Below are 24,021 nucleotides of genomic sequence, written 5' to 3'. Positions count from 1 at the left end.
ACCATGTATCAGCTTTATCCTTAATTTATGAGCATGTGTGTAGTACACTTCGCTTGGCTAGAAATGCTCTCTTTGCCAGTGCTAGTCTGATTTTGATGTCCTCTTTGCTCCGTCCGTCAGAGGTTATTTTAGTGCCTAGGTAGTAGAATTCCTTAACTTCATCTGCTTCGTGACCATCAGTCCTGATGTAAAATTTCTCGCTGTTCTCATTTCTGCTACTTCTCATTACTTTCGTCTTTCATTGATTTACTCTCAGTCCTTATTATGTCCTCATTAGACTGTTCACTCCCTGCAGCAGATCATGTAATTCTTCTTCACTTTCACTTGGGATAGCAATGTCATCGGCAAATCGTATCATTGATATCATTTCACCTTGAATTTTAATTGCACTCCTGAGGCTTTCTTTTATTTCCATCATTGCTTCTCCGATGCACAGATGGAACAGTAGGGGGTCGTCCACTCTTACTCTTCTCTCTTGGCTTTTGTACATATTGTATGTTATCCGCCTTTCCCTATAGTTTGCCTCTATTTTTCTCAGAATTTCGAACACCTTGCACCATTTTACATTGTAAACAAAACATATGAACGTATCTCGACTTTTCTTTAGTCTTGATTCCATTATCAACCGTAACGTCAGAATTGCCTCTCTGGTGCCTTTACCTTTCCTAAAGGAAACCGATGGTCATCTAACACATATATGGCCGGAATTTCACTGTGAATCTGTGTGCAATTTTGACGTTTCTGCCCACAAGAATCGTACTGCTCTGCGTACTTTGGAGTTAATTTCCAGTTGCCGCGCCATTTCACTCCGGCGTTGTGATGCCCCTGTTATCCATAAAGGAGCAAAATTGTGACAGCAGGAGACCAAGAACATATACTCTCCAGTGACAAGGTGCTAATCTTACTGGTGAAATGCTCTTAACGTGGAGTGACATGTGTCACTTATCTGTCTGAAGTGCCCTCGTTTCTCCTAGATACTTACACGTTATGAGGTCCAAACGTTCGCCACTAATCCTATAATCAGGTACAGTCAGTTTCTCTCTCTTTGTTGTAGGCGTTATCTTACATTTACTCAGATTTAATGAGAGCTATTATTCATTATATCAAGTGGTTGTTCAAGTAGTTCTGCAATTCCTTACTATCGCTCAACGAAGATACCGACCTCAAGACAACCGTATCGTTAGGGAACAGCCTTATAGAGTGGCGGATCCAGTACGATATACCGTTTATGTGTGAGTGGTGTTCAAAAGAAAAGGTACGAAACAACACTTTGATTATAACTGAAGTCTTTATTGAGGAGTTATTATCAAAAGCCTGAGCACAGCTGCCCCATTTCTGTCACGAGCCGAAGGATTCCCTGTTTCCAGAATTTCCGTGGCTTGACTGGAACCAGTCACCCAACTGTGTCCAGTTCGTCGTCCAAAATGAAGAGCTTCCCTCTGAGATGTTTTTTAGCGGCACTCAAGCTGCTCCTACTTGAATCTGCCCACTATACTTAGTGTTGCCTTGGAGACGTGTGGATGCGCGTTAACGTGGAGCAGAATCATACCACCTCATGGGCAGCCCCGGTAATTCGCTCTTGACGGATTTGCATATGCTACGAAGTGTCACACAGTACACGTCACTGTTAGTGGTTTTTCCGTGCTCCAAGAATTCGATGTGTATCGGACCTCGGACGTCGAAAAAGACGGTGGACACCACCTTGCCTACCAAGGGCAAAGCTTTGAAATTTTAGAGGGAGGTGACGAATCAAGCTTGCGTTGCATGCTTTCCCGCTTTGGCTCTGGGTCGAAGTGATGGCACCACCTCTTATCATCGCAATGATCCTCTCCATCTTCATGGAAAAGGTGTTGCATTGCTTGCCCCAGACGCATTTCGTAGAGCCGCGGACATACCAAACCTGCCGTGCAAAGTTGTCCACACTATTCCAACACTGGCCCCTAACATCACTGTCAATGTCTACGGACCGTCCAAACCAGCGTCCGGCCAACCTGATTCAGGTTTTCCGTGATCTCCCTAAATCGCCACAGGCAAATGTCGGGATAGTTCCTTTGAAAGGACACGGCCCATTTGCTTCCTCATTCTTCAAACGGTCCAAGCTCATGCTCCGTTATAGAATGACCTCGATGTCGACGAGTCGTTAAACCCTACTCTTCCTTCCCCTTATTTGGAAACGGGCACTCCACTTTCTCACTGACTTATCAGACGCAGAGCTCACCTTTAGACGGTTACCATCCGGCAATGAATATCGGCCGGTTTAACCCGTTCCGCAGTCAGAAATCTGATCAGACCCCTCTGCTCTTCAGCCATTAAATTCTGTTCTGCGAACACCAAGTCCTTAGACGCACTGCCCCGTCAAATGGAATGAATACAAAACTGACTGCTTCTCTCACGCGAGATGTGTCCGCCGGATACTCACAGCCACACCAGACACTGAATTAGCGTCCCTATGTTATCCCAAAGCGGCATGTTCAACTTTCAACTGCTTTGGTTGTTAGACGTTTCGTGCCTCTTAATCTGAACACTCCTTAGCTACTGACAACATTCTTCCCTGGGACATACCGTTCTGTAGAATATTCAGTATGCAGTCTAACATACTGTGTACTATTCGTCAAATATTCATGGAGATATTCCGTGTGATCATATCTGGCTATTAGTCTACGATGCGGTTCATTGTCGAATGCCTTTCGCAAATGTAGGAGTACGGAATCTACGTCTTCACTCTTCATCTATGTCCATTGTTTGCAACATGTCAAGAACGAATAAAACGAGCGATTAATCCAGAAACCCAGCTGACTCCCTGGGAGCCGCTTGTTTCGCTCCCGGGAGGTCACGATGCTTAAGCTTACAAGAATACCACATGGATATGGGATCTTCGATTTTTTTGTATTTATAGTAGGTGAAGTTCAAAACTCAAATATACCCCTCGCAAAGCAGTTCGATGCAACTCTCAAAAAGTCTCCAGATAATCAATTTTGAATCTTTCCTATTAGAAAAAGCAGATAAAAATTCACTTGAAGCCTTCCTAAGAGACAATCTCCACTCATTCCAAATTAATAATGCAAGTGTAGACCAGATGTGGCTTAAATTCAAAGAAATGGTATCGGCAGCAGTTGAGAGATCTATACCAAATAAATTAACAAACGACGGAGCTGATCCTCCTTGGTAATCAAAACGGGTTAGAACACTGTTGCAGAAACAACAAAACAAACATGCCAAATTTAAACAGACGCAAAATCCCCAAGACTGGCGATCTTTTACAGAAGCTCGATTTTCAATGCGAGATGCTTATAATAATTGCCACAACGAAACTTTGTCTCGAAACCTGGCAGAAAATCCAAACAGATTCTGGTCGTATGTGAAGTATGTTAGCGGCAAGAAACAATCAATGCCTTCTCTGCGCGATAGCAATGGAGACACTATCGAAGACAGTGCTGCCAAAGCAGAGTTACTAAACACAGCCTTCCGAAATGTCTTCACAAAAGAAGACGAAGTAAATATTCCAGAATTCGAATCGAGAACAGCTGCCAACATGAGTAACGTAGAAGTAAATATCCTCGGAGTACTGAAGCAACTTAAATCACTTAATAAAAACAAATCTTCTGGTCCAGACTGTATGCCAATTAGGTTTCTTTCAGAGTATCCTGATGCATTAGCTCCATACTTAACAATCATATACAACCGTTCGCTCGACGAAAGATCCGTACCCAAGAGTGGAAACTTGCACAGGTCACACCAATATTCAAGAAATATAGTAGTAGTAATCCACTTAACTACAGGCCCTTATCGTTAACGTCGATATGCAGCAGGATTTTGGAACATATATTGTGTTCGAACACTATGAATTACCTCGAAAAAACGCTCTATTGACACAGTCAACATGGGTTTAGAAAACATCGTTCCTGTGAAACACAACTAGCTCTTTATTCACATGAAGTGCTGAGTGCTATTGACAAGGTATTTCAAATCGATTCCGTATTTCTGGATTTCAGGAAGGCTTTTGACACTGTACCACACAAGCGGATCGAATTGAAATTGCGTTATTTTGGAATATCGTCTCAGTTATGTGTCTGGATTTGCGATTTCCTGTCAGAGAGGTCACAGTTCATAGTAACTGACGGGAAGTCATAGAGTAAAACAGGAGTGATTTCTGGCGTTCCCCGAGGTAGTGTTATAGGCCCTTTGCTGTTTCTTATCTATATAAACCATTTGGGAAACAATCTGAGCAGCCGTCTTCGGTTGTTTGCAGATGACGCTGTCGTTTATCGACTAATAAAGTCATCAGAAGATAAAAACAAACTGCAAAACGATTTAGAGAAAATATCTGAATGGTGAGAAAAGTGGCAGTTGACCCTAAATAACGAAAAGTGTGAGGTCATCCACATGAGTGCTAAAAGGAACTCGTTAAACTACGGTTACACGATAAATCAGTCTAATCTAAAAGCCGTAAATTCAACTAAATACCTAGGTGTTACAACTAGGAACAACTTTAATTGGAAGCAACACATAGAAAATGTTGTGAGGAAGGCTACCAAAGACTGTGTTTCATTGGCAGGACACTTATAAAATGTAACAGACCTACTAAGGAGACTGCCTACGCTATGCTTGTCTGCCCTCTTTTAGAATACTGCTGGCGGTGTGGGATCCTTACCGGATAGGACTGACGGAGTACTTCGAAAAAGTTCAAAGAAAGGCAACACGTTTTGTATTATCGCGAAATATGTGAGCGAGTGTCACAGAAATGATACAGGATTTGGGCTGGACATCATTAAAAGAAAGGCGTTTTCCGTTGCGACGGAATCTTCTCATGAAATTCCAGTCACCATCTTTCTCCTCCGAATGCGAAAATATTTTTTTGACGCCGACCTACATAGGGAGGAACGATCACCACGATAAAATAAGCGAAATCAGAGCTCGTACGGAAAGATATAGGTGCTCATTCTTTCCGCGCGCTATACGAGTTGGAATAATAGAGAATTGTGAAGGTGGGTCGATGAACCCTCTGCCATGCACTCTAAATGTGATTTGCAGAGTATCCATGTAGATGTAGATGTAGATGAGCCAAACAGCCAGACAAAAATATGGTCCCTAGCTGCTGAAAACTGTGGTGTCCTCTAAGTACAAATGTAACAGTAATAAATAGTCAGTATTAGCTCATTAAGAGCTGTGACGCTTTTAACACAATATGTTTCCTGTTACAAAATGTGTGTGATCGTGGAAATCTGAGCAAAGTTTTGATCTTCATATTTGTTATCTGCTTTTTTCCCCGTTAGGTTTTCACTCTAAATGCGCACACCACACGAGCAAAGCTAAAAAATGTGTTAACAGAACACAAGAAAATACTTACCTCCTATGTGCCAGTGTTCGAAGTGCTCTTGTCATTAGACGACGGTCGATGATGCTTTCTCCTTAGTCTCGTTGCAAGATCCGATCGACGATTTCTGCGCAACGCCGATGACGTTCAAACACGCGAGGAACTCGTTAAGCAGGTACTCACATGCGGTGCAACCACGCGTTAAATTACTAGCCAACAGAGCCATGGCCATTCTGCGACCGTTTCCCTGTCGCGCGCGTGACTCAGTATCAAACACGGTGGTTCGGCCAGGTCGCCACTTTGCAAAGATCTGCCAAAACGCGGCCAAGGACGAGAGCCCCGATCTATCGCCAGTAGCTTATTTTTAACAGGCAAGCGGTTCTCAGAGGAGAGGTGCTGCCACTATACGCATCGTCCCTCGTCACAAAGCGCCGAAGGAGTGACCATAAAATGTTCATTAATCTTTACTCATTTTCGGCTGTGTGGCTGGAGTACGTGGATGATCGACTTCGCACGTGGAGCGTCATACACACCTGGCGTCGACAATCTATCTGGTCTCACCCATACAGTGAGAACCTGTTTTCATTATCTATTAGGTTCACGATTTGCTTCCGCCGTTTTGCACACGGAAGTGGTTTCCTGTTCTCTGTATGTGTTGCTCACACACCTCGGCTGCGGCTTCACTTTCTTGATGCCGGCGAACCACGAAGTCTGAAGTCTACAGCTACTCTCTGTACTGCAGTTGCATTCCTTCTCAGGAATTTCAATCTCTTCTCGGACCGTTCTTCTTTAAATGTTGATTTCCAAGTTTACATTGGGGTCAGCTGTAAGCTACTGGTTCATGCGGTTGCTGGTAGGTTCACGCACTTGCTGGTAAGCGTCCCCAGGTGCAAGCCAGATTGGACGCTAATTAACGATTCCGTGCCGAGTTGAGATCACGATAACAAAACAAACGTTCTTCGTTTCAACACGAACAATTCAAATACAAGTTGGCGGCTTGATTTTCGTCGATAGATAACACGCACACCCTACAGTTCAAAGCTTTCCACGGTGGCATGAGCAGTTTAATATTTGTTCATGTAAGCGGAAATCCAGAGCTCGTTCAAGACGAAGAGTGCCTCCAAAAGACTTTTATAGTCCGCAGATGTGCACGCACAGCTTCAACAGATAGTTAACCTTTCCCACTCGATCTGTTTGTATTGTATTGCAGCGACGTCTGTGTTTCAAATTATAAAAAGATTCAACTGTTACAAGTCCTTCACGACGGTTATAAGCAAACGTGTTATAGTTGTGAATTCATTATGGGCGTGGACATGGAAGATAACAGTGGGCGGTTATAGTGAAAGAAAAGGAGTGAGAACATTAATTTGAAAAATTGTGGGAACTAATATCAAAGAGGTACCAAAAGATTTGTGCTAAGCTTCTCCTACGATACTTATCACTTCTCATTTAGTCTTGTTCTCTTCTGGTAACATCATAAACTGAAGTTACCAGAAGCCAACAAGGAATCTGAAGCTAAAACACCCAGATGTTTGTTGCGTTTTTCCCAGGTGCTAACCTCTTTACATCTTTAATTATCTTTTATCTTTGGGGATCTCAAATATTTTCAAAATATTTCAGTTTGTACCTGCAAGGCTTAACTTGTTTATATGACTGCATCCGGAGCCACTTTACCTCTCTTAACGCTCCATGTGACTTACATTATTTAGTACGATTTGTAGATATAACTGCGTCAACATTAACCTCGGTCAGAGATATAATATCGCTCTCCATCATCTTTCGTTCGTCACCGAAACTCAGTAATAACAACACTGCTCTAACAAACACATTGTCGCTAAAACAGTAAGAAGCACAATGAAACTGAGGATATGGTCTAACATTAGCGCAGAAATGAAGAATAAACCAGCCGTCTGTCTAAGTGCAATTGAGCTAACACAAAATAAAAAGAAAATAATTCCACTGTTAGTATGATGAAAAGCGACTTTTTATCGTGCGACATTTTCCCCCTGTAGACGCTGGATTTATCTCTTTTTTTCCTGTACATACATATTAAAACAGCTCCTATGACTAACATTTTTTATGTGATTCTTGAGTTTCTCCCGGCGTATTTGATAATCAAAATATCCACGGGTGTACTGCCGGTCTATAGTGTCCAACGGGCACAATATTTCGGCGATCAAGGCTTGGGAACCAGCGATTGGGTTAATCAAGAGTAAATCGAGCAAACGCATAGTTGTGACGACCACGGCGGACAGAGCCATCACACCGACGTCATCTCAGACGCCGTCGCAATCAGTTCCACCGCGCTACCGTGGCGCGGGGCGCGGACGGCGGAGGGAGCGCGCCGCGGGCGGAGGGTATTTAAATCGGCCGCCGCCGCGACCGAACCCAGTTCCTCCTGAGCAGCCATAGCGTACGGATCTCCGTGCCGGCACGTTCACAGGAGCTCAGTCCGTCAGTTCACCTGATGATGGCGACATGTTTGATCGCCGAAATATTGTGCCTGTTGGACACTATAGACCGGCAGTACACCCGTGGATATTTTGATTAACATTTTTTATCTCTAAAGTATTTGTGCGCTGTGATACACAGAACTTTAGGAGCATGAATGGATCATAACATGATTTTGACACAAAGTGGACTTGTGTATTGTAGTGTGTATTCTACCGGGGACCTAGAAACAACGGAGAGGCTTCCTTCGTCCAGCAGTAGCCTTCAGTGGTTCACAACCCCACAACAGCCCACAGCAGTCCATTCCCACCACCGCCGCCCCACACCGAACCCAGGGTTATCGTGCGGTTCGGTCCCCAGTGAACCTGCAGTTCGCAACCCTGCAACGGCAGAGAGTTGCATCTTGCAGAAAGTCGAACGAGTAATATGCATGACAAATATCGCAACCGATGCTGAGAACAGAATAAAAACATCGGATGCATTATTTTTCAGCATGCTCTCGTAAATATAAGTAAGTATAGGATATAAGATGAAATTTTCACTCCACAGCGGAGCGTGCCCCGATATGAAATTTCCTGGTAGATTAGAACTGTGTCCAGTACGGAGACTCGAACTCTGTACGTTTGCCTTTCGGGGGCAACTACTCTACCGACTGAGCTACCCAAGCACGACTCACAACATTCCTGCACAGTTATACTTCCGCCAGTACCTCATCTCCTGCCTCCCAAACTTCACAGAAGCTCTCTTGCAAAATTACGAGATTGAGAAAGGGTAGATAGAGCAATTGCACGCTAAAGACACTAGTCTCGAGTTGGAGTCTCGGTCATGCACCCAGTTTTCACCCAGAAAAGAAGTTCTTTGAAGGCTGTTCGATAGAAGGCCTAAAAGGCGAAAATCTAAAGCCGCAAGTGCAGTTTAATAAGTGTTTTTTGTCAGACTACCAGAATAAAGGAGGTCTTTATCGTGGAGTAGCATCACTTCACGCAATCTTCCTAGTCGTTTATCTTGGACTGCGTCTGCACGACACGTCAGTAGTTTACAATAAATGTCAGCAGTGTTGGTTACACTTCGGGGAAGCAATTCGTTGTAGTATTGATAGCTACGATGCCACGGCGCAAGTGAAGTTGGCACTACTATGAGACACCGAAGACAGCGGCCTCCAGCAGGCGCTGTTGAGATCTAAGAGCTCCGCTGTAGATTCAGCCCATCTCATCAAGAGCAGACGGCTGGGACACTTCGCACCTCATTGCAAAGTTATGTAACCATTAATTAACTTGTTTTTGCCTATAGTAAACATCTATAGTTTTAAACGCAGTACCGACGCGTTTTACCTCTCCTGCTCCTACTCGCTTCCTTCATTCGGCCAACCTTTCAGTTTCTAGCAGCAGACCCACGCGCTGCTTTACAGTTCACGAGACAAAATTCGTAGTACACTACAGCGTCGCTGTTCCACGAGATGCATAACATTATCTTTTGTGGATGTGTGCAGGTCTTTGTACAGGGAGTTTCTGCTGTGTTTGGGCTCAACCATTCCCATCTTTTCCTTATGTTTGCAAAAATACACCATCTCTCGTCATTATCTTAATACAGGACATGAACGGTCGGTGTTGTTCACGAAGCCGCGTGGCGCGGTTTGAGTCGCCATCTCACAGATTTCGCGGCCGCTCCCGGCGGAGATTCGAATTCTTCCTCGGGCATGGGTACGTGTGTGTGTTGTTCTCCGCATAAGTTAGTTTATGCAGCGTGTAAGTCTAGGGATCGATTCCCTCAGCAGTTTGGTCGCTTAATACTCCACACACATTTGAACATTTTGTTATTCACGAACCAACTGATGGCGAGCAAACAGAGATGAACATATGGTCACCCACTGATTTTGTGATTTTCGCTTAGAGCTTGCGGTACCAATACACCCGATTTTTGAACATTCTCCACCGCATGCTAATGTCGCACGATGGTTGAATGATCACAGTTTATCACATTTGCCAATTCGCGAGGGCAGGACGAGGGTCATTGCGGATTAATGCTTTCAAACGATCATCATACCCCGAAGGCAGTGGAGAGTCACTAACCTCAAAACCATCCTTCTTAAAACGAGAAACTCATTTTCTTGCCGTGTTCTGAACAGTGGCATTTTCGCCATGTTGTTGTTGTTGTGGTCTTCAGTCCGAAGATTGGTTTGCTGCAGCTCTCCATTCTACTCTATCCTGTGCAAGCTGCTTCATCTCCCAGTACCTACTGCAACCTACATCCTTCTGAATCTGTTTAGTGTATTCATCTCTTGGTATCCCTCTTCGATTTTTACCCTCCATGTTCTCCTCCAGTACTAAATTGGTGATCCATTGATGCCGCAGAATATATCCTACCAACCGATTCCTTCTTCTACTCAAATTGTCGCACAAACTCCACTTCTCTCCAATCCTATTCAATACTTCCTCATTAGTTACGTGATCTACCCTTCTAATCTTCAGCATTCTTCTGTAGCACCACATTTCGAAAGCTTCTATTCTCTTTTTGTCGAAACTGTTTATCGTTCACGTTTCACTTCCATACATGGCTACACTCCATACAAATACTTTCAGAAAAGATTTCCTGACACTTAAATCTATACTCGATGTTAACAAATTTCTCTTCTTCAGAAACGCTTTCCTTGCCATTGCCAGTCTACATTTTATATCATCTCTACTTCGATCATCGTTAGTTATTTTGCTCCCCAAATAGCAAAACTCCTTTACTACTCTAGGCGCCTCATTTCCTAATTTAATTCCCGTAGCATCACCCGATTTAATTCGACTACATTCCATTATCCTCGTTTTGCTTTTGTCGATGTTCATCTTATATTCTCCTTTCATAACAGTGACCATTCCGTTCAACTGCTCTTTCAAGTCCTTTGCTGTCTCTGACAGAATTACAATGTCATCGGCGAACCTCAAACTTTTTTATTTCTTCTCGATGGATTTTAGTTGCTACTCCGAATTTTTCTTTTGTTTCCTTTATTTCTTGCTCAATATACAGATTGAATAACATCGGGGATAGGCTACAATCCTGTCTCACTCCCTTCCCAACCACTGCTTCCCTTTCATGCCCCTCGACTCTTATAACTGTCGTCTGGTTTCTGTACAAATTGTAAATAGCCTTTCGCTCCCTGTATTTGACCCCTGCCACCTTCAGAATTTGAAAGAGAGTATTCCAGTCAACATTGTCAAAAGCTTTCTCTAAGTCTACAAATGCTAGAAACGTAGGTTTGCCTTTCCTTAATCTATACCGAGCGAGGTGGCGCAGTGGTTAGCACACTGGACTCGCATTCGGGAGGACGACGGTTCAATCCCGTCTCCGGCCATCCTGATTTAGGTTTTGCGTGATTTCCCTAAATCGCTTCAGGCAAATGCCGGGATGGTTCCTTTGAAAGGGCACGGCCGATTTCCTTCCCCATCCTTCCCTCACCCGAGCTTGCGCTCCGTCTCTAATGACCTCGTTGTCGACGGGACGTTAAACACTAATCACCTCCTCCTTAATCTATTTTCTAAGACGCGTCGCAGGGTCAGTATCGCCTCACATGTTCCAACATTTCTACGCCATACACGGCTCAAATGTTTCTGGCTCCCTCCGTTGCTGTCAACCCTCTATATAACTGAAATGAAAGAACGTGCCAGAAATGTTCTGATTCTCCATTTGGCACTCCATTTTCTAGCGTCAACAATTCAACTATCTCCAAATGACAAAATGAGAATATGTAAACTCAAATAGCAATAGTGGACTACAAATAAAAAGCGATAATCGATAAATTAACCAATAGCAACCGGAATATCAACATGCAAAACAAAAACGCTACGAATTTTTGCACCAACCTAATAATGAAGACGAGAATAGCGTGATTCGCGTCGCTCTGGCTTAATGCAGACGTCCACGTGAATAGAGTGCGTCCTACCCGACGCATTGAGCCCTCAGGGCGGAGGGAAGCGACGGCGGGTTGGCCCCTGATCTGGTCTGAGCCGGCCGTCCATTCACGATCCCTGCCTGCACCCCCCCCCCCCCCTACCTCCCCCCCCCACTCCCCACGGCTTCCCCACACCCTCCCCCTTCCTGATCGATTATGCGCTGCCCGCGCCAGGGGCTGCCGTTTATTTCATTTCTGCTCACCCTTCCCACACCCTCTCGCTCGGTCGAGCTGCTTTTTGCATTAGGAAATGCTGATCCGTTATGACGTCATAGCCACACCTGCGCCGCGTTGTCTGCTGTCCATTTCATTCACGCATCTGGAAATTATTTCCTGCATTACGCTGCCCATAGCTCTTAGTAAATGCTTAATTCTCGTTTTCGACGCGAATGTCACAGCTGACCCGTATTACCGGAGGGCCACTTTTGAGTACTCAACAACAAGCGAACCAGCTACAAACGGTTATTAGTGATACACTGTTAATCATCCGGAAAATATTAACAGAACACAATTGCGAGATGTGCTACGCAATTCACTATGTTGCCCATCAATATGAAATACTCCCTGCCTTGTTCCATTTTCATGGGGAGCGAAAAAAAAAAAGAAACTCTTCGTGTCCTGTATGCTGTCCTTAAGTTTATTCTTTCAACTTCTTAGCGAGATATACGATGCCGACAGTATAAATTATACTACAAACTATCTCGAATGTCAGTTCTTTGTAATTACAGGGTTTCACAAAGACAAAGTGCTCTTTTACTAGTGATTCCAATTTAAATTACCTTTATGGCACATTACTCTGTACTATATCAATCTATTTCAATCGTAGCAGCACGTCGTTGGGATTCTACATCGTTAATGTAAGTCGTTTCTTTTGCAAATGTACCGCATTCGCCCAGAATCATCCCAAAATCTGTGTCACCCTTTCACCTTTCCTGCTACTAATTTCCATATATCATAGTGTAACTTGTAGGCATTTAAAGTAAGTTGACCACTAATCTATAATGATCTTGTTCCATGGGCGTTATTTTCCGTACACACACTGTTACGGAAATATACTACTCAGTGCACCAAGAGGATATTCTTAAAACTTCGACAAATCCAGTACAATTATCTACATCGACATCGATACTCGACAAATCACATTTAAGTGCCCATCAGAGGGTTCATAGAACCACCTTCACAATTCTCTACTATTCCAATCTCGAATAGCGCGCGAAAAACCCGAACACCTATCTCTTTCCGTATGAGCTCTGATTTCTCTTATTTTATCATGGTGCTATGTAGGTTGGCGTCAACATTCGGAGGAGAAACTTGTGACTGGTATTTCGTGAGAAGATTCCTCCGCAACGAAAAACGCCTTTGGTTTAATGATGTTCATCCCAAATCCTGTATCATTTAAGTAACATCCTCTCCACCTATTTCGCGATAATACAAATGTGGTGTCCTTCTTCGAACTTTGTCCACGTACTACGTCAGTCCTATCTGGCAAGGATCCCACACCGCGCAGCAGTATTCTTAAAGAGGACGGACAAGCGTAATGTAGACCGTCTCCTTAGTAGATCTGTTACATTTTCTAAGAGTCCTGCCAATAAATCACAGTCTGTGGTTAGCCTTCCTCGCAACATTTTCTTTGTGTTTCTTCGCATTTAAGTTGTTCGTAATTGTAATTCCTAGGTAGTAGAATTTACAGCCTTCAGATTTGACTGATTTATCATGTAACCGACGTTTAACGGATTCCTGTTAGCACTCATGTGCATGACCTCACACTTTTCGTTATTTACGGTCAACTGCCAATTTTTGCACCAAAAAGATATCTTTTCTAAATCCTTTTGCAATTTGTTTCGATCTTCTGATGACTTTACTAGTCGATACACGACAACTTCATCTGCAAACAACCTAAGACGGCAGCTCAGATTTTCTCTCAAAACGTTTGTACAGATAAGAGACAGCAAACGGCTCTCCAGAGATAGTTTGCGGTAGACAACAACAATGTCTATTAACTACCCGGAAGTGCTGCTATTAAATCATTTATGTGTACTGATACTCTTACACTCTGGGGGACAGACGCCATGATCCTTTTGCTTGTACTGAACGTAAGTTGTCCACTACACAGCATGCAGTTGTACAGGCAAAATTCTTTGAGCCAGTCATATGTCATGGGTCATCAAAAAATTTCCGTTTGATGCCGTTGTTGCAGCTTACACGCACTATAGCGCGACACCAACGTGCGTGTGTAAGCACCGACATGTAGGCGAGGGGCTAATGTGGCATTCATGTCATTCCGACGTGCGTGGGGTAAATGCGGAAGCGTGAACTGTGGCGACGTTATTACCAAATGCGTCCAAACAGGACCAATGTGCTGCTACTCCACTCCTGGCCATTAAAATTGCTACACCACGAAGATGACGTATTACAGATGCTAAATTTAACCGACAGGAAGAATATGCTGTGATATGCAAATGATTAGCTTTTCAGAGCATTCATGCAAGGTTGGCGCCGGTGGCGACACTTACAACGTGCTGACACGAGGAAAGTTTCCAACCGATTTCTCATACGCAAACAGCAGTTGACCGGCGTTGCCTGAGGGAACGTCGTTGTGCTGCCTCGTGTAAGGAGGAGAAATGCGTAACATCACGTTTCCGAATTTGATAAAGGTTGGATTGTAGCCTATCGTGATTGCGGTTTATCGTATCGCCACATTGCCGCTCGCGTTGGTCGAGATCCAATGACTGTTAGCAGAATATGGAATCGGTGGGTTCAGGAGGGTAATACGGAATGCCGTGCTGGATCCAAACGGCCCCGTATCATTAGCAGTTGAGATGACAGGCATCTTATTCGCATGGATGTAACGGATCGTGCAGCCACGTCTCGATCCCTGAGTCAACAGATGGGGCGTTTGCAAGACAACAACCGTTTGCACGAACAGTTCGACGACGTTGGAGCAGCATGGACTGTCAGCTCGGAGACCATGGCCGCGGTTACCCTTGACGCTGCATCACAGACAGGAGCTCTTGCGATGGTGTACTCAACGACGAACCTGGGTGCACGAATGGCAAAACATCATTTTTTCGGATGAATCCAGATTCTGTTTACAACATCATGACGGTCTTATCCGTGTTTGGCGAAATCGCAGTGAACGCACATTGGAAGCGTGTATTCGTCATCGCCATACTGGCGTATCACCCGGCGTGATGATATGGGGTGTCATTGGTCACACGTCTCGGTCACCTCTTGTTCGCACAAGGCACTTTGAACAGTGGACGTTACATTTCAGATGAGTTACGACCCGTGGCTTTACCCTTCATTCGATCCCTGCGAAACCCTACATTTCAGCAGGATAATGCACGACCGCATGTTAGAGGTCCGGTACGGGCCTTTCTGGATACAGAATATGTTCGACTGCTGCCCTGGCGAGCACATTCTCCAAATCGCTCACCAATTGAAAACGTGTGGTCAATGGTGGCCGAGCAAGTGGCTCGTCACAATATGCCAATCACTACTCTTCATGAAGTGTGGTATCGTGTTGAAGCTGCATGGGCAGCTATATCTGTACACGCCATCCAAGCTCTGTTTGAGTCAATGCCCAGGCGTATCAAGGCCGTTATTATGGCCAGAGGAGGTTTTCCTGGTTACTGATTCCTCAGGATCTATGCACCTAAATTGCGTGAAAATGTGTTCTAGTATAATATATTTCACCAATAAATACCCGTTTATCAACTGAATTTCTTCGTGGTGTAGTAATTTTAATTGCCAGTAGTGTATTTTCTTGACTGCCGAAGGATAAACACCTTTAGAAATCCATTGGAGAATGAAGAATGTATATGTTGCAGCATGTCTGTCGAAAGGCACCGTATTGGGCGAGAACTGAAAGAAGGGGCGCTGGTGCTTCATGATAGCGCACGTCCACATATCGCAAGTGCCGTAATGCAGAAGTTACGCCAACTCAAGTTGCAGACACTATCTATACATTCATGGTGGTGTCTGATTGTTCTATATCGTGTCTCCCTAACACTTTCGTGCAACGACGCTATGAGCATGTTTTTTTTAGGAAATTGACTAGTTTGAACCTGGGACCTGTTGCTGGTAAGGAGACGCCAGACCACACATGACATGTAGAATTCAGAAGAGTTCAGTGAGACTAGCGATGATATAACCAAATACTTAATGATTTCAGCGTCAGCTCCACTGCACTTCCTGTAAAAGAATCTTAATACTAACTGTAGGTAGTGGAAGGGGTTCAAGGCTTTCCTATTTATAGTTAGCTGGTAAAATAACGTCGAAAAAGCAGTGAAGTTTACCTTTGGAAATTTTATTCTACTCACAAAACATTGTTTATAAATTGCACTATTGATAAAAGGAAATGTTTTAATACAGGATGGTAAAACCAATTGCATTCAACAAAAATGTGAACGAATGTTCCCTGAATGGGTTTCCAAGTTCTACAATGGATCGAAGGATGACCTATGCCATATCACATCTATAATCAAGGTTTATATTAAGTTTCACAAAAGAGAAAACTATCAAAATGGTCTACAGTGACCATCAATTATCTTTAATTACTTATCTAACTTGTCGTAAATTACAGTGGCTGATGTGGCTTCTAAATAACTATATAACAGAAAAGTCATCGCATTTCAGATCTTTACTTCAAGTGGCAAATATAAACATCATGAGTTTTAATTTACGATCGACATTAGTATTACGCAAAAAAGGGGTGTAACAGATGAGACTTCTGCAGTTCTGAGTGAAGCCTTATGCGCTCAAAAATGAGGCATCGCGTGCGTTCATTACCTTGTCGGTGTGTAGGCAGCGTCAGGGTGGCATCGGGCAGCACAGCTCCACTCACCTCGCCATCTCGGAACTAACTCTTTTCTAACTTCTCCTTACTATAATTTACCGATGTTGGTTTAAAAAAACTATCTGGCTGTGTTTTCATCTGACCAGTCAGGGTCTTAATGTTAACCTTAAGCTCCGCCTACAAAAATTCTGTCTATCCAATGAGAAACGTTATACTTTTCGTGGTGGGGCAATGTTTTTAAAGTTTGCAACGTAACAGAGACGCGAAAAAGTCTCACACTAAAACCTGCAGCTGGTGTGGTCCTTTTAGCGTTGTCTTGAGATCTATACTGTTCTTCTGGAGGGCTCTATCTTTTAACATGGGCTGGGGGGTGGTCCTAATGTAACAGAGACGCGAAAATGTCTCACGCTAAAACTTGTGGGTGATAGTGGCCCTATTTGTGTTATCGTAGGGTCTATAATTTTTTCTGGAGGGCTCTAGTTTTTAACATGGGCTGGGGGGTGGTCCTTGACGAAACAGAGACGCGAAAAAGTCTCACGCTAAAACTCCGGGTGGTGTGGCGCTACTGGTTAGCTGGCGACGTGGGTGTCCAGTCCGTCCATTATCGTAGGGCCTTCTAGCTTAACACGGTTTTGCTCTCGGCTTCTGTTTTCGTTTCTCCCCTCGGAACTGCGTCGGTCTCACAGTGGGAAGGCATGAGATGCATTTAGGCATTCTTGTGTTAGTCTGTGGTATTCCATTTGCTCACTCGTTACTCTTATTACTTTGGTTAATTTAATGTCACGTTTTATTTGGAGTTATGTGACACACTAATGGATTTGCTTATCATGTCAGGGTTTTCATGGAATGTGTTGGATCTGCACTACACCTTGCAACTACGACACCCGACCTATAGTCCTGATGTCTCTTTGTGCAATTATCTTGCCTTCGCTCCCTTAAAAAAGGCCGTGAAAGACTGGCTATTCCTGTATGACGAAGATGTGCTGCAGGCAGTTACCGACTTCTTTACACAGTAGGACACGGTGTTTTATCAAACAGGTATCATCAACTTGATTCCTCGGTTGGATGAGTGCCTCAACGATCACGGTGATTTTGCCGGATTGACTTGTCAATTCTGGAATGTCTGGCCTTCGAACGGAAACTTTTTGGTTTCCCCCTATATTTAAAACGTTTAGAAAATTGGGACAATAATCCAGCGATAGTTTCTGGCAGACAACAGCAGTGTCAGTGAACTATCTCGAGAGTGCTGACAGCTATTACACTTCGGGGGTAGACATCATGTTTCTTGATGTGACTTTTCATGCTTTCCCGGTGGATCTGTTGCAAATACGCTTCTCGGATTTGTCGCCGGATCGTTTTTGCGTTATTTAAACAAGCGCTTATCTCGAGTTATTTCTTATTTAATGACCAGTATTTTGAACAAGTGGACGGTGTCGCCATGGGAAGTCCTCTATCTCCCATAGTGGCCAACTATTTTATGGAAGACTCTGAGGAAAAAGCACTGCAGTCGTCAAGTCTCAAACCTTCTTATTTTTGGCGGTATGTGGACGATACTTTTGTGGTGTGGCCCCACGGAGTAGAGACATTACCTGTGTTTCCCCAACATCTGTACTCGCTCCATCCCAATATACAGTTCACTATGGAACTGGAAAAGGATGGCATCTTTCCATTCCTGGACGTCTTACAAGGGGAGGCCGCAATTGTGAAATTCAGATTTGATTCATATTGCGCATAATAAAAGCTCATGGCCAGAGGTGTAATGTGTCAAAGCACCAAGATGCACTTCTCAGCCGTTGTCGAGAAAATCGACAGTTAAAAGAAACCGTTACGGTGAAATACTCTCTACGATTAACAGTTTTCTACAGCGTCGTGGCGCTGCGGTAAGCGCTCGGGTTCGTAATTCGAAGGTCGCCGGATCGAATCTCACTGCATGCATTTTTTTATTATTAGTTTTTTGTAATTCATATATATATATATATATATACTATTAATGAATTGCTTATGCATCTTAGTGAAGGCGGATCGCTCTCCATTTTTCCGTTTGATTAACAGGATGTACCAAAGCTCTCCCGTCCGCACTGATTTTCGACGATGTTATAAGTTGCGCTAGGGAACGCATCTACCTTCTTTCGAAGTAAGCAGGCAACTACGCTGTTATGCGGCGGCTCATTTCGGCCCATTCAACATCTGTCCTTCAAGTGTAACGAGCGAGTAACGGAGTTTATATTTCATACCTGCCACAGTAAATTTGTGTTCGTGGGGTCTCTATTCTAATTGGAACGTATGACTTGCGCTATACGTATTCGTTTCGGAATATCGTTTCTACGTCTTCCGTTAACTATACGTGGTTAACATTATGAAGACAATTAATAACATTTGTGAAATACAACTTTGTTTGCGGAAAACATAATGATGTTCGAAGTCGCCAGTTTTTCCACGACAAACGACTTTCAGCAACTTATTATATGCATAATTGTTGCAACTGATTGCCGGGAATTATGAATTACAAAAAACAAATACTAAAAAAATAATTGCATGGCGCGAGATTCGATGCGGCGGGCGACCTTCGGATTACGAACTCTAGCGCTTACCGCTGCGCCACGGCGCTGTTGAAAATTACAAATCGTAGAGGGTATTTCACCGCAACGGTTTCTTTTAAATGTCGATTTTCTCGACAACGGCTGAGAAGTGCATCTTGGTGCTTTGCCACATTACACCTCTGGCCATGAGCTTTTATTATGCGCAGTATGAATCGAATCTGAATTTCACAATTGGCGGCCTCCCCTTGTTAGTGAGAAGTTGAGCTGATGATACACTTCTATCTCAAATCAACTCATAAAGAGCTATATTTGCAGGCCACAAGTTACCATCATCCTGCGCAACGCGGTAGTATCCTATGCTCTTTGGTGCATAGAGCACATGTAGTCTCAGATGCCGACTGTCAACCTGGTGAGCTACGACACCTGAGAACGGTATTCCAACAGAATGGCTATTCCGTTCCAAGCAAACTCATAGCAGGGATGTAAATGAAGATTCGTAGGCACCCACTGCAACAGCGTTCTTGCCTTATTTTTGCGGCATGTCTTCGAGAATAGAAAGAATCCTCAAAAAGCACGACGTCAAGTCTGTTTTTCGGCCAACAGCAAAACTGAGGAATTTATTGTGCTCGGACAAAGACGATCTTGGCCTCAGGAAACGTGGCGTGCATAAAATCCCATGCCAATGTGGAAAATCTTATATTGGACAGACATACCGAACCGTGCAAGAACGCAGCGTCGAACATCATCATCGCCTGGGGCAACTTGATAAATCAGCGGTAGCGGAGCATTGCCTGGACACGGGACATCGTATGCTTTACGACCAGACGGAAATTTTATCCCCAGCGTCATTTTTCTGTGACTATGTTATTAAGGGGGCCATACACATCCGCACGGCGGACGATCTTATCAACAGGGATGCAGGTTTTCAACTGAGCGCCTCTTGGAACCCAGCACTGGCTGCCATTAAATCAAAAACAGGGAAACAAGAACTTCCGTTTACTCAAGTGACGCAACGCGTAGCTGAGATTTAGTTCAGGCTTTAACCGCAGGAGCGTCCGGCACCACAGTCATTGCCAACAGCGCACGCGCGGATGGCCTTCCTGCGGCTCCCAGCAGGGGGGCACCAGGAGCGCCGCTTCCTCCAACTACGAGCGTCTTCCAGCTCACGCGTGTTGCCTGCTCCCACTAAAAAGTCTGTCGCGGCCGCGCGATTATCATCAGTCGCGCCTTTCAGCAGAGACAGCAGCAGCTACCACCACCTGATGATGTCGAGCAGTTGCATCGAAGAAATATTGTGCTATTCACACAATACGATCCGGCGGCAAACCCGAGAAGCGTATTTGCGTCGTGTTACTTTTTTTCTATGGTGAGCATCAGTTGTCCACTATACCGCACGGGGTTGTCACAGGCAAGATTCTTTGAGCCAGTCACCCGCATATTTGAAAAGATTTATGTGGCCACACAATGGGTATCACACGAAAATGTGTTTTTTTTCTTCAGAAATATGGCATCTAAATGGCTACTACAGCCAGAAAATTGCTGTAATGAAACTACTGCATGTCCTGGAAGTGCAGAAGCGCACTGTATTGTTCTGACAGGTGAAGTGTATACCTGACGAAGAGGGAACGTGTTGTGGGGCGGAAGGAAAAGATTGGAGATTGGCTCCCTTTGTATGCTCAGTGCGGTGCATTATAGTAGAGTACACGTTAAATCGACTTCGGATAAGGGATGTAATGGAATAAACAATTTTGGCATATTGTTCTTAAGAAAGACTAGAACCCATTGTACGGGAAAACATTGTCACTCGGAAACAGTTTCTCTTTCCGAAAGGACTGTTAGCTGGTTAGGCTTCCGTCGGCTAAATAGACGATATGTTAAGATTGGTGAGCTATAAATCTTTACCACTGGGAATGTGTTGCAACTTAAATGTTACACTAGCCTATCCTGAACAAGGCTCTACATCCCTTCATAATTACTGTCATATATATTCATCTGAACCTACTTACTGCCTTCCTCTACAATTTTTACATCTGACACTATCATCCATTACCAAACTAATGACTCCTTAATGCCTGGCGATGTGTCAAATCGGTTTGGCACCTCCTTATTGGTTATTCGATCTACCAATCCAATCTTTAACATTTTTCTGTAGCAGAACGTGTAAAATTGTTCTGACCTATTCTTATCTTAACTGTTTATCGTCCACGTATCTCTTCCGTAAAATGGTACACTCTACTCAAATATCTTCAAAAAAGACTTGATAACACCCAAATTTACACTGAATGTTAAGAAATTTTTAGGAACGCTTTTCTTGATATTGCCACTCTTTATTTCGTCTCAACTTCAGCCATTGTCAGCTATTTTCTGCCCAAATAGCGAAAGTCAACTTTTACTGCTTCATTTTCTAATCTAGTTCTATCAGCCTCGCATCGTTTATTTCGACTGCATTCAATTGTCCCTATTTTAGTTTTATTAGTGCACAATTTACATCTTTTCAATGTTTTATCCATTTCGTACAACTGCTGTTCAGAGTCACTTACCGTCTCTGAGAGAGTCACAACATCATAGCCAAACCTAAAGGTTAGTTTACTTTCCAAATTTCTCGGTGGTTTCCTTCGCTGCTTGCTGTATGTACTGATTGTATAACCAGGGGAGAAGCTCCAACCCTGTCCCACTCAGTTCTCAACTGCTACTTCCCTTTCAAGCCCCTCATCTCTACTACTTGTAGATAATTCTGCGCTTCCTGCATTTTATACGCGCTACCTTCAAATGCTATCGCATTTACCGCATGCACGTCGGGAAGACGTGTGAGCGCGCAGGGAGGCTTCGAACGCGCACGGAGGCTTTCCGGCAGTCGTTCTTCCCGCGATCCATACGCGAAGGGAGGTAATGACAGTGGCACGTAAGGTGCCCCCTCCCCCCCCCCCCCCCCCCCCCCCCCCCCGGCCACACCGTTGGGTGGCTAGCGGAGTATAAATGTAGATGTAGATATTGAAAGACACGAATGCTACTCCAATCACGTGCCTTATGGGATTCTGTTACTAAAGTGTTTGTGGAAATAGTCATACTGATAATCAACGTTACTACCAGGGACAGCCGCTGTCAGCTGGGTAATGCACGGAATTCCCTGCTTTCCACGGTTTCATCTCTGCGAAGAGGACAGAGTACGCCGTGGGCCACAGAGAGAGCGGCAACCCACCATACAGCTGAGTGTCGCGTTTGTGGCATCGGCGGCGCTGCCCACTGGTATTGTGGTCGGTCTTGCAATTACGAGCTTGACACGCGCGCGGAACACACACAGTGCGTTGATAAATTGTGCGACGTGGATAGCTGGTGCCAGTCTTTGACAGATCATCTGAAAATGGCAGCAGTGCCCCAGTAAAATATCATGCACGATAGTAAACGACGGCAAGCTGCACTCCCGAAACATCATCGGGCATTCATTATACCAGGCGAATGTCTAGATTCAAAATCTTATATCTCATGAAGTCTGAGGGTATTTAGACCGCATCATACACCTTAAATAACAGGCATAACAGTTTTCTCACTCTTATCTCTCAGAAGATTCTCTATCAATCTTATGGAATGTCGCACACTCCAAGTACCTTGTTTATGCTTAGGACTATCGGTGTTCTGTCAAATTTTTCTCACACTACCATTTCTTCCACCACATCTTCATCTATTTCCTCTTCCCTATCTATCACATTACCTTCAAGTTTGTATTGCTATTCTATGTATTCATTCATATTTCAACTTTCCCTCCTGTGCTTAGTACTGTCTTGTCGTCTGAGCTTATGACATTCAACAGCTGCTGCTGTTTTCTCCAAAGGTTTCTTTGATTTTCTTCCAGGCGGCTTCTCTCTTTCCCGTCGTTACGTATGTTCCTACAGCTTTGCATGTCTCCTGTATTCATTCCTGCTTTGCAACTTTGCACATTCTGTCAGTATCACATTTTAGACGTCTGTATTCCTTTATGCCTGCTCCATCAACTGTATTTTTTATTTTTTTTTATTTTCTCATTTCATCAATCAAAATCAGTATCTTGTGCGTTACACAAAGATTTCTATTGCACCTTAAATTTTTTTAGTTTGATCCTGTACTCCCTTCACTATTTCATCTCTCAAAGGTGCCTTTTGTTGCATTCCTGTTACCCATTTCAGACAGTCGTTACCTAATTCTGCGTTTGAAATTTTCCCTGTGAGTCTCTTGATTCATCCAGGTCCACCGCACTAATTTTCTACTTTTCTGTAATGTCTTCAGTTTTATTCTTCATTCAGGCTCCATATTTTGCTTTATATCTTGCAAAGTAAAATACCATTTCAAATCCTATGTCTCATCATTGTACCTCAGAGCGTCCATAAGTCTTTTCCACGTATACAACATTTATGATTTTTTAATGTGTATATGAATTGATTAACTTATGCATTGTGCAGATTTCTAATAGGTGGCTTTCCTTTTCATTCCTTTCCCTCCATACATATTCTCCCATAATTTTTCCTTCTCTTTCTTTTCCTACTATATAATTCTAGTGGCCTATTACAATTAATTTTTCGTCTCCCTTAACGAACTGAATAATTTATTTTATCTCATCATGTATTCTGTCAATGTCTTCGTCATCTGTGGAGCTCGTGGACATACATACTTCTTCTACTGTGATGGGTATTTAATATGTGCCTGTCGTGGCTACGATAATGCGTTAACAATATTGTTCGCTGTGTTTCCCAAATACCTTAACCTTATTATTAAATCAGTGTTTGGCTTCCAACATGAGTAGCAACAAGGACCAATATTTTCACTGTTTATTAAATTCAAGGTGGAGGCGGAAGAAAGTAAAAGAAAGAGAATGGAAAGAACTATTGATATCAGCTGCATTGGGACTTCATGGCGAATCGGCAGTTGCGAGTGAAAATATGCACTGGACCGAGATTCGAACCCGAGACCTCATACTTACTAGGCAGTTACTTTAACCACTGCGCCAGTCGGA

Source organism: Schistocerca gregaria, chromosome 1 (assembly GCF_023897955.1).
Source record: "Schistocerca gregaria isolate iqSchGreg1 chromosome 1, iqSchGreg1.2, whole genome shotgun sequence".
Lineage (NCBI taxonomy): Eukaryota > Metazoa > Arthropoda > Insecta > Orthoptera > Acrididae > Schistocerca > Schistocerca gregaria.
The sequence above is the reverse complement of the archived record's forward strand: the minus strand, read 5'-3'. Positions refer to the sequence as shown.